This window comes from Epinephelus moara, chromosome 18 (genome assembly GCF_006386435.1).
Source record: "Epinephelus moara isolate mb chromosome 18, YSFRI_EMoa_1.0, whole genome shotgun sequence".
Lineage (NCBI taxonomy): Eukaryota > Metazoa > Chordata > Actinopteri > Perciformes > Serranidae > Epinephelus > Epinephelus moara.
In genome coordinates this window covers 7,596,519-7,607,541 of record NC_065523.1, presented here as the reverse complement: position 1 = coordinate 7,607,541, position 11,023 = coordinate 7,596,519, and the positions used below count along the sequence as shown (strand labels likewise).

Sequence of the window (11,023 nt, the reverse complement as noted above, 5' to 3'; positions counted from 1 at the left end):
TGTGACACTGACACTCCCTGCCTGCTGCAGGCAATATTGCTGTTCTCTGTTTCCTCAAAAAGTTGCTCATACATCACCAGACCGGACAACAAAAGCCAAGAGCGCGGAGACTCTTCTGACTGGAGGGAGAGGAACTGACAGCCTGATTCTCGTTTGCATCGACTCTGATTTATACTCAGTATAGTTTGAACTTCTCTACACGTCAGTTCCAGATAATCAAGTGTAGTCCTTAATCTATTCTATTCTATTCTATTCTATTCTATTCGGTGCAGGTGTGGGCGTGTTTCTGTCACCTTGACCTCCCAGTTAGCCGCAGGGCATCTCAGGTATCGATCAAGGTGTGAGTCTGACTGCGGCACTTCCCTTCCCTCTGTCAAGTTTGTCAGCAGTAACCATTCATCTGAACGGGAGCTCATTGTTTCCGGCCACAGGTAGAGGTCAATGTGCTCACCAGAGATCCACGCACACTTGGAGATATTTACATTTTAGATGCAGAGAGAAAAAAACAACTGGTTTTCTCTCCAAAAGAGATTTATATGAACAACAAAACATCTCTGATGACACTAAATGCAGCTGTGTTTTTTTAAGCCCATGAAACAAAACGACCAGTTTGTTAAAAATGAGTAAAACAGATTCCCTCTTTTCTGTTTATGTAAAGATTACAAGAAATATAATAAATCCTAACCTGTCAGGGAGCTAAGGACCACCTTACTAGCTATGACATCCCACCTGAAAAACCAGACCGTCCTGTTTTGACGCACGCACACACACACACACACACACACACACACACACACACACACACACACACTGAATGAACTGGATTCAGCTCCATGAGTAAAAAAAAATGAAAATATAGAAATAAAAATATCTTATGCCTGTGCTGTAACATTTATCTGTAACATCAGAACATGTTTCAGTGAGATGTCTGAGAGACACAGAGGATGACATACGGCGGGATACAGTGAGTGGAAAAGGTCAGCAGATCTGGATTTAAACATGTGCCTTTTATTGCGGGTCAATTCCGTTTACAGCTCAAACACCATCAAGCTCAAACGGTAACTTCCCGGAGGTTGAAAGGTTTTGTCGAGGGGGGGGTTGTGTGAAATAAAAAGCAATAAAATATTCAGGCAGCGGAAGAGAGCCGGGGTGAATAAATAACTTTAAAGTCCCCCTCACAATTTACGACCTTTCTAACAAGTTTGTCCCATCGGCTGCTCCCAAACTCAGTTGTTGTTGGCAAAGCTTCTGAAAAAAAGTGCAGACGTGTCGCTCCCTGTTCCTACTGCTAGGCCTCCAACACACTAGGATTAAACTTTGATCTAAGGTAAGATTTCATCGTTTGTATAGCCCGGGGTCTTTTCATAATTAGGGGTTAAATAGTGAGATTTGTAAGCGAACAGTGAAAAGCTCCTGCAGCAAACATAAATAGCTTGTTCTAAAGGAATAATCATGCATCAGCTGCACCAAAAATAATATCCCGATAGGGTAACTTTTGCGTCAGTCTGTTTTTAACCTGAGCCTGAAACATTATATTAAAATACCAGTTTTTTTTCTTTTCTTTTTTTTGGCGATGGGCCTTCACTATGAAGCCACAATGAAAAAAATAAAATAAAATGAACATATAGAGGGGTTAAACAGCCTCATTGTCCGCGGCGACCCACTTGTCAATGTTCTGAAATATTACCGAAGTGAAAAAAAGCTTTAGGGACAACGACGAAGAAGAGAAATGTGATTTTACTCCTTTGTTCAGTTTGAAAAATACACCGAGCTCCATTCTCCTGGTTATTGTCATGCAAAGTCTCGGACAGAGTGGAAAAATGAAGTGCTGCAGAGGCCTGTCCCTCCGTATGGCGAGGATTAATCTAAAGGTGTTCTCTGAAATATGCATTGTGTTGAAGCTCGACTCTGACTTAATAAGACGGAATTAATTTCACAATGCTGCAGCCGGATCAGCAGCCTGCAGCGGGTTGGGTAAAACTGGGAAAGGAATACAGAGTAAACTGAGAGCTGGCTGTAAAACGAGCAGAGAAATGCTGCCGCTGACATCTCCAAAATGTCCTCCTTTGTTTTTGGAGTGACGCACTGAATCTGTTCCTCTCACCAAACACAGTCTGTTTCCTTAACGCCAGCTAAATGTGTCCTCCCCGTCTTTTCATGACTAAATATAAAATTAAATCACATTAAAAAACAACTCTAATCAAAGACTTTGTATATCCATCGTCGATGCGTAAAGACGCACATAAACATCCTAGAAATTAAGTAGTGGCATGTTTCCACTGGTTGGTGAACACAGGACGGGTGTGTACAGCATTTGCATTGATGGAGGAGCAGGAACGATGAACAGAAACAAATGCTCCCTGTAGACTCGAAGCATTTTATTCCACAGCCGTCTTATAATCAAAGAAGCAGCACATTAGCAATCAGCAGAGGAAAACAAACAGCTGAAACCACTGCCGCTTTCTGCAGGCTCATAATGCCAACATGCGCGATACAGCATGTGCAACAAAAGCCACACATCTGGATGCAAACTGATCAAACCGCAGCAATGCTCATGCAGGGAAACCATTGCGAATAATCTTTTTTCATTCATTGTATTCTGTCTTCACTTTTTTCCGGGAGTATAATCATGCCATATGTGGGACATAAACAACGGATTTCTTTGTTACTATTGTAGGATGTTTCTTTCCCACAGACTCAGGAATCAACTCCTGATTCCCAAAATCAATTTTGTAAGACACAGACAATACTTAACATTAGAACTATCTTTTATTTGGAATTAAATAACCTATAGAAATATGGCTCGAATATGTAAGACTGGAGGGAGAAAGTTGTCCAGCATGACCTTTAACCTTCCACTGACCACGACCTCGCCTTCACCCTTGGTGTGTGTGTGTGTGTGTGTGTGTGTGTGTGTGTGTGGTGATTGCAGAGTGCATCTAGGCCTGAAGAAGTTAGTGAAAAAGCTGCATCTATCTATCTATCTATCTATCTGATAATGATCAGTGGTCCTTGAACGCATCATATAATTGTAGGATAGTGTCTGGTTGACAATAGGAGGGTACAACAAAACCTAAATTATTGCTTAAATTTCTACAGTGCTCCCGGAAGTCCCTCAGCCCCCAATTGGTTTAATTAGTCTAGCTAATTAACCAGCATGATGGTGAAGGTGCAGTGAAGGACGTGGGAGCGAACAAAGAGGAAACACGTAGGCTACAACACTGTTCAAATACCCGGCGTGACGTGCGCAGCCTATAATCGATCAAACATATGAATCGATAAAGTCATTATGAACTATAGTGTCTTGGAAGCAGGAGGAAGAGGAGGACGGGGGAGGAGGGGGTTCTGCGGCAGCTCCTGCAACACGTGGTCCTCCCCTTCCTCCCAGCATGTGGGCAAAGCACCTGCCACACACACATACACACACACACACGGTATGGGCAAGAAAGCGGGCGCACACACACACACACACACACACACACACACACACAACCATATGCAAATGAGGCAGCTTCCCCTTCTACAAGCCGATTTCTATTTTTTGTGTACTCACTCCGCTGTAGCTCGCGGATCCGCCTCTCGTGCCTGGCATCGTCGTCACATCAAGTTCAACCATTTTTCCTCTTGTTATCATTATGAACATTTCCCTCTTCTTTTTTCTTCTTTACATCCCAACAGATCGACAGCTGTGCTCCACTCTTTTTCCTCTTTTCTCTCCACACAGAGAAGCCATTCACACCTCCGTGCCGGTTCTCTCTTCTTCCGACGCTACAGGTTTTTGACCTCTTCGAGATTCTTCGCGCTATCTTAAAAAAAGAAAAGTCGCTGTCATTTCCGCGGACACCCCCGCTCTCATGTAGGCACGCACACGCGCAGAGACTCACATGCTCCGGTCTCCGGTAAAGTGTAAACATGACTGTATCTGAATCGCATCGCTCAGGATCCGCGTTAGAATAACCGGAATAATACTGTATAGTTAGAAGCATTTTAACAGTGATAGTCCAGCGGGAAACAAAGGCAACACGTCAACGTAACAATGCGACACCAGCACCGGGAGCTCCGCGCGTAAAAGCCCGAGCAAATCAGCGTTAAATGATAAAGGAAAACCCCCTCACCGGTGGCCGTTCCCCGTGTTTCCCGGTGTTACAGCGAGCAGTTTGGGGCTGAGGGTGACCGAGCAGGGCTGCTGTGGAGACTGTGGGCTCTTTAAGGCATTAAGTGTTGTGTGTGTGTGCATGGACTCAAGTTTTCAAATTAATCTGCCAGTTTGGCACACTCTTTGTTTAACGGGCGAGGCGTGTCACTCCGCGTCCCCGGTACACATTTTAATATTGGTGAGACGCGCTGACCTCCCGTTCACCCCGAGCACAACCAAGCCTCCCCCTTCCCTCCCCCCTCTCTCTCCCTCCCTTTTCCACACCCTTTCAGCCATTTCCACCTCTCTCTCACTCCCTTCTCTCCTCTTTCTGTCATTTTGTTCTTTACCCGTCCCTCTCTCTCCCTCTCCGTCATACTACATTGAGTTGGAGTCATTACTTTGAAGAAAAATGGCCAGTAGATGTGAGAGAAGGAGGGGGGTCTTTTTCTTTCTCTCTCTCACACACAGATTTTTCTTTTCTCTCAGGATCATTTCTCCCTTTCCTTTTGTTGTATAAATATAAATGACACCACGGTGCACGCTGACATGTGAACCCGCAGTATAACCGCGCCATCACTTCATAGCCCTGAACGTGAATATTTGGTAGAAACAAATGTGTTGTATTGCAGCTTAGCTCCTATAAAGCTTTTTAGTGTGCTTAACAGGCATCGAGCCGCGTCGAGATCAGACACAGAAGTATCAGGTGGATTTATATTGATGTTATTCGACTCTCTGCAACCCGCCGATGGATTTTTATCGAGTTAACTGCAGCCATATGTCCACACTTCTCCCTGCTCATTTCACTACTATTACTTTTCTTATATTTCCACATTTTATCATGTCGGTAACAGAAACCAGATGTGTAATATTGTTTCTTATGTTCCACTTTGTTTTACGCTACATGGCGCATTTTCCTAAATAATATCATGTAGCTAGCTTTTTTTTTTTTTTAATAAATAGGCTATAAATATCACACATGCAAATATATCATATTAATATGTGACGTTTTAGACGTGCCATGCAGGAGAAAACGTACAGATGATAAAACCCAGGGCCAGTCTCACGTTTGACAAACCGACAGAATTAATTCGGTGAACTCGGGATGAACCTCTGGAGAAAGACGGAATCTGTAACGTAGTTATTCAGCCATTACCTTTCTGGTGTGTGGGGGGGCGGTGGGGCCAGGCGGAGCCGTGCCGGCCTGGGCCAGCGTGTTTACGTCAATAAGAGGATTATTTATTTATTGAATTATCATTTTGCTCCTCTGCGGCCGCCCCCCACCGTCTTTTTTTTTTTTTTTTACCATACAGCATAGCTTTAATAACATGTGTCCAAATGTTGCTATTCAACAGGAGCTGAGATCAAACGATTGCTACCACAAGTAGCAATCGGTGTTAAAAAAAATAAACCCTGGCATTAGGTTTACTAATTTTATTTTTGTTATTTTCCCTTATTTGGCTAATTTTGCTTCAACATTCCCTGACATACAGGTTAAACATGTTGCCATATTTTCTTTTTCTTTTTCCCCCTCAAAAAGTTCAACAGCAGTAACAAGAAGTCCAATCTGAACATGGTTAGCAGTTAAAACAGCATAAAATTGCCATAATTAATAATGTTTATATATTTTACGATATCCTTTATTGCAATCTCGTGGTGCTCTTCAACTTTAACAAGACAGAAATAAAAAGCAAACAGCCAGAGGAATGGACAGAGGAGCCAAAAGGGCTTGAGGCTCATTCGTCTCAGCTCGAGAAGTAAACGGGGCCAGACATTAATCTTGCAGTGGAAAAATCAGATAAGAAGAGTAATATTTTGTGGATGGTGCGCGAGATAAGAGTTTATTTTTGACAGGGTTGAGCTGATAAGGCTGAGGAGAGGAAGAGCTCTGCTTTGCTAAACTCCTTCTCTCCGACATGGGCTGAGGATATATAAATAGCTGTTAGCTCCAAGCATAAAACCACCACTTTACCACCACTAATCTCTGGGGCGCGCACTCACACACGCACTCCAACACACACTGTACTGATGTAATACATCTTCTTCATCGACATAATTCATTATAAACTGTCTTTTTACTTTTAAATAAATATTATAAAATGAATATTATTTGCAACAACATTATTGTCATTGGAGATTGTTAACTTACAGTAAATGAATTAGATTATAAGACAGGTCAGTTCTTACACTTGTGTATGAATGGTTGTTGTAAAAATAAAATACAATCAATGCGGATGTAGTGTGAAAAACACTATTCTATTCCATCTTGTTGTGTATCTTTTTCAGTCCAGATCTTATTCGGAATGGAACTAGTCTCAGTTTCATCTGCTAAGGGTTAATAATAACTTCACATTTCGCTACCTGCCCCCTTTTTTCATTTTGCTGAGCCCTCTCCTTCACCTCACAAAAGTCAGACTGCATAACGATAATCTTTGAACAGAAAGTGACTCCATATGAAATACAAATGTTAGCTGGTGTGAACAAAATGTGTAGCCAAACACCTGCACCCCCCAGACACCCCCCCACCCACCCACCCACCTCCATGTCACCGAATACCTTCCGCCCTCCCACCACCACCTTCAACCCCTCCATTTTTCCTCTCTTTCTTCTCCCTTCATCTCCCTCTCTGTACATTGCGGCGGCAGGAGGAGCTTTGCTTTTGTTACCGGGGAAGGGAAGGGAAGGTCAGGCCTTCACCTCTCCTTTGCCTCCTGCTATCATTTCTCTCATCTGTACCCTCTCCCTACCTCTGTTCCTCTTACTCCCCCCTCTCTGCTTTTTTTTTTGCCTTTGACATACAGCAATTGGTCTGGAGTCGAGTGAGTGAGGAGAGGCGAGGGCGGAACTCACGCACGATGGTGAACTTTTGACCCTTCAACTCCGTGAACCTTCTGCTGCAGGCTGACTATTAGCTCGGACATCCAGCCAGGCTGTTCTCTCGCCTCAGGCAGGAAGACAGAAGGAAATAAGAAAGAAACAGCGACAGTAGCCAGGTCTTAATTCGCTTGCTCTCCCGAACATTGTCCAGTTTTGAGCTCCGGATTGAGTCTGTTGCTGCAGGATCACAGATCATGGTGTTCTCTATAAGGGCAGCCGAAAGGAGGCAGAAACTAATCGACAGCGCCTCCTTAAGATGGCATTTTTATCTTTCCCTCCGCACCTCACACCTACAGACATACTCGTGTGTCTCCGTACACTCACCATTAATCATCTGCAGAAGACGGCGACAGTTGTGACAGCTGTGTATTTTAACAGCGAGGAAGAGACGGGGGGGTGCTTACAGGTTATCGTCGGTTAGGATTCAAAAGGACCCGGGGCGCGTGCTGCTGGGAGGGAGGGAGGGAGGAAACAGAGCAGGGCTCGAGGGGGCTCGAGCGCTGCTTCCTCGCTGTCCTACTGGTCTGAAGCGGGCTCTGGTGGCTGCACGAGAGAGCTGCATTCTGTGGGAAAATACAATCCCCCCGACACACACTGAAACCATGGAATGGCGAACAAAACAACCGGGGGTGCTGCTAAAATTCATCCACTCTTGTTTGAGGCGGAAAAGCTACAGAGAGCACAGGAAGTGGCGCAAAAATAGATTTTAACTGTCATATTGCGCCTCAGCTGCTGCTACTAGCCTACTCTCTATTCCTTACAGTACTGTGACACAGCTACTGCTAATACAGCTAATGCAACAACAGCTACTGCCACTGCTATTGATGACAACAACAATATAAGAAGAAGAAGAAGAAGAAGAAGAAATATAGTAATATTAATAACACTGATAATAATAATAACGACAGCAACAACAATTATAATAGTATCAATTCTTCTTCTTCTTCTTAATATTATTATTATTATTATTATCAAATAGTTGCAATTGTTTGTTTTGTTATTTATCTCGTTGTTTTTCTAATTTTTATTATTAGTGGTAGTACTAGTGGGCTAGTATAGGACTATTTTTCTCCACCCTATATGGTAGGAGGGCCTTGATTTTGTAGAAATTGTTTAAATTGACAATAACACTGGATTAATGCTGCATTTGACTTATACCCATAGCCTATATATTTATGACATATTACTTTAGACCACAAATATATTGCCACTGTGCCTCTTCTGTCACAAGTAGCAATTTTTAAATCAGTCCAGCATCCACTAAATAGTTCATCTCTTGGTGTGTTACCCAGGCGGACACTGAACATGTATAACCTGAAAAATAAACAGAAAAGCCCATGACCTGGGTCACTTTAAATATTTGCAAGGTTATCGGTTTGTCATAAACCATCGCCAAGGCAAACAAGCCCTATTCTCCTCTTATCCAGGCTGTGCGCTCAGAGCGGCACTGATAGAGGTTTGTATTGACAGCAAACACTTTTAAAAGAACGATCTGATCCAGGTTTAATTTTGAAGGTTTAGCATTGAAGGTCGGTTTCACTCATGCAGACATGTGTGTCACACATTTTTACCCCAGTCTGTGGTGTTTATTTTATTTATTTCTTCACACATGAAATTAAGGCATGTTGTTTTATGAGTAATCATTTGCTTATGTGTGGGGTGTTGGTCTGGTTGCACTGTGGGGTTACCGCTGTGTGTTTACCCGGCCTGTCTCATTTAAATGTGGAAGTTTGTAGTTTGTCTGAAGTAAACATCCCACCCTTCTGACCCGGAAGTGGGGAACACTGTCAGATAAATAAAAGCAGCCAGTTGCTATTTCCTTTCCCCCATGCTGTTGAAGTAACCGCAAACACACACTGCGCATCGGGGGTACTGAGGTGCTGTATGCCATCTTCACTCCCCCTGCGCCTGCGCAGCTCTCTCCTCGTGCCGTGCGTGGCTCGAGCCTGTCTGCTGACCTCGCCGTGACTCCTTCTCGTGCATTATTCATGAGGCGTGGCCGCGCGGTTCACCCCTATCAGTATGCAGAAGACATTAAGGCCTCGCAAATGCCGATTTAAACGTAAAGCAATCACAGGAGATGCTGCGACGGAGAAAAAGGGGAAATAGTTCAGAGCCAGTGTGCGCGCGCGCGTGTGTGTGCGTATGTGTGTGTGTGTGTGTGTGTGTGTGTGCATATGATTACAGGACAGGGAATAGGTTATCTGATTTTTTAAATAGACTAGGCCTAAGCTTCACAACATCACCATCTATAGCTCCAATTCACATAATGGGCTTCTCTGTGAATATAAATACGCAGCAAGTGGCTGAAATTGAACGAAATCGCCTCAGATTGTCAAATGGAGGTTGAGCTGAATGCACCGCGAGTGTTACACGCCAGTGGTTTGTGTAAAAACACACGCAGGACCTTCCCATGCCCGGGTCACTCACCCTCTCTCTCTCTCTCTCTCTCTCTCTCTCTCTCTCTCTCTCTCAGCTCTCTCATGCCCTGCCAATAAACCCACCAAACACAACAAAACACACCCCACTTACTCCCACACAAAGCCCGCCACTCTCTCACACACAGACAAACACACCTTTGCAATGCAATGAACAAAAAGGGCCGGTCGCATTAGTTACTCACCCCACTCATCATCACCAACACAGAGACTGTAAAGCCAAACTCAGCGCCTTCTGACAGCCGCGACAGGTTCAAAGGAGCAGCAAGCCCGTACACATAATACACATAATACACATAATACACATAATGGTGAGGAGAAGCGGCACTGCAGGCTGGAGCTGCCCTGTGTACATAAACGGGAAACAGATCACACACACACACACACACACACACAGCAAAACAAAGGAGCCCATACAGAGCTGCTGCTGCTGCACCTTCCCATGTCACAGCCTCTCTCACTTATCCCGACAAGAAAAGGAGCTACATTTGTGTCACGCGTGTCATGTCCGGTCCCTGTGTGTGTGTGTGTGTGTGTGTGTGTGTGCATGTTGAGAGGCCAGGGGGACGGGGTTTGCTGGTGCTGCTGGGGGTGTTCCTGTATCATCATTAAAAGGAGGAAGTTGATGAAAAATGAAATGTGGAGGTTTTCTTTTTTTTTTGGACGTTCCTGTTTACTGAACTGAAACTTCCTCAAGGTCCCGGGTCCCTCCCGACACACATATACACGTACACACACACACACACACCCACACACACACACACACACACACACACACACACTGCTTATATAGGTGGGGGGCCTGAACCGTTATTTCACATCGGATATACAAAATTCGTTTATGTCATACTGGAAAACATCCTGACAACATAACGTACACACAGACACACACAAACATGCACTGAACTACAGCTATGTGCAAGAGTAAATATTATTATTATTATTATTAGAAGTAGTAGTAGTAGTATCATATTAGGTTTATTTTAGAATGGAAACGGTCATAATTAAAGTTCACAAGACAAGTGGTCAAACTGTTGGAATTTACATGTAACATAATGAAAAAAAATTATGAATAAAAAATTTGATGAAGACCCAGAAAAAAAGTAAAGGCCTTATAGTAGTTTTGTCATTGAAAATCACTTCTGACTAATGTTATTGGCAAGGTATGTGATTATATTATGTAATCACGATAATACACGTTAATAGAAAATACAGCCTGGATAGGTAGCGAGTTATGTCATTATTTATGTTTTCAGAAGAAATATTTTTAATGCAAAAGAGCATCAAATGTGTGGTGGCATCTGTTGTTTTAAAATTAACATTATTTTTTCATAATTTACCAGATAAGACTTTTACATAGAAGACAAACATCTTATTTGTTTTAACTCCACTAGAATAATTGATGGCGTCCCGAGCCTGACTCTGGATTAGATTCGTGTGAAGCTTGTGAAAAATCATTGTGAAGGCGGAGGGCAGCGCCTGGAATCCCCAGACTGAAAATGCATTGGGGCAGGCTGGCTTCGTGTGTAAAGTGAACATAATAAATGAGAGTTTGAGAGCAGAGAGGGACTTC

General features: G+C 43.4%; 1 protein-coding gene across 9 annotated transcripts in view; it reads right to left on the bottom strand.

The window, feature by feature from the left end:
• hoxb3a (homeobox B3a) overlaps nucleotides 1-11,023 on the bottom strand; it is a 113,250-nt gene that overhangs the window by 75,749 nt on the left and 26,478 nt on the right. For 2 of the 9 annotated variants that reach the window (XM_050068221.1, XM_050068231.1), the window contains exon 1: nucleotides 3,554-4,109. The exons of 4 other annotated variants lie outside the window; for them this stretch is intronic. The gene's annotated coding sequence lies outside the window, so the exon portion shown is untranslated. 3 more of the 9 variants (XM_050068222.1, XM_050068225.1, XM_050068226.1) reach the window with 3 other exon arrangements.